The sequence below is a fragment of the Priapulus caudatus genome, unplaced genomic scaffold (assembly GCF_000485595.1).
Source record: "Priapulus caudatus unplaced genomic scaffold, Priapulus_caudatus-5.0.1 Scaffold102, whole genome shotgun sequence".
In the NCBI taxonomy this organism is placed as follows: Eukaryota; Metazoa; Priapulida; class Priapulimorpha; order Priapulimorphida; family Priapulidae; genus Priapulus; species Priapulus caudatus.
Genome location: NW_014577163.1, coordinates 538,728 through 540,183, shown reverse-complemented (window position 1 = coordinate 540,183; position 1,456 = coordinate 538,728).

Sequence of the window (1,456 nt, the reverse complement as noted above, 5' to 3'; positions counted from 1 at the left end):
GCGCTGCGATTACCATTGTTCATCGCGCCGTAACCACCACTTCAATTATCGGTCATCGGTCACATCGTCGTCGATCCATCCTCACGATTCATTACCATCATCAGCATTCAATCTAGCATCATCACTATTATTTTCACTATCGTCATCGTCATCGGCTGTCTACTGTGTCGTCCGTCGTCCGTCGGCGGCGGGCGGCGCTAGCAAAAGCCATGTGGCATGCACGGCCGTCTATTTAAACTGTGGCAATGAACATTGCAAGCGACGACGATGACGGTGCTCAGAGGCTCTACGCTATGCGCAAATATCTGAGCTCGCGAACTCGGGACACGATGTCGCGCACATTATTATTGTCCGGGCGCTGGCCGGCCCTCCTAGAGTCCGGCTGCAAGCTGCACCATGGCCTGACCATTGCAATATCCATCGTGCTCACTCGCTGCGTGATGAAATCAACCAATTTATTTTTCGATTTGTATGAAACGCCGCCCGGAACTGATCTGCCGCCGCAATCATTATAAATACAATTTTGGTATTCTCCGTCATCTGGGAGACGATTGGTAGGCTGTGACGCGCGCGTTATGTCTGTGTGCGTACATCCGTGGCACCGGTGTTTTGTCCGCGCGCAGCGTGTGTGTGCTTGCGAGCGTGCATGTGTGTGTTATGTGTGTTAAGTGTGTACCGGTGTATATATATATATATAAATAAATATATATATTATATATATATATGTGTGTGGTTGTTGTGTGGGGGGGAGCGGGGGTGGTGTGTGCGTGTGTCGTGCGTGGTGCGTTCGTGTTGTTGTGTGTGTGTGTGTGTGTGTGTGTGTGTGTGTGTGTGTGTGTGCAGGTGTGTGCGTTTGTCTAAATGTTATATGTGAGGGGAAGTAAGTTCTGCAAAAATAGTTTTCATGTAAACGCCGTATATCTCGTATATCGGCGGCACACTGCGCAGGGGAATCGCACAAATATCGCCACGGCCATCTTGAATGATATGCCGAGCGAATTTCACGTACGCAACAAACGGCGTCCCAACGCGAAACGGGGAAAAATCGTTCAGTCGCAAACAAACATTAAAGGAAATCTACAACTCGCGTAATCGAATTAGTTCTGCGTGGTTTGCAGCAGCGCTATCATACATGGCGACGCAGAGACGGCTAGCCATGTGGCTTATGATTTATTTTCGAACTGCATCGCAAGGAGACTGCCGTGGAGTTGCCCGCATCCGCCGTCGCTGCTGCCAGTCGACTCAGGTGCCACGCTACACTGTTCGTATAATTTCGCACGTGGGAAAATGTCGCGCGGAGGCTCGAATTAAAACCGCGCGTACTACGTCAGATTTTCACATTCGCCATTTCACAAAGCGGTTCTCCTGTTTTAATGCTATCTCTCAATGCTTGCCATAGAAAGCTAGTACTTCTATGGTTGCGGCGCAGTATAGTATGTATATATGCACTACACTG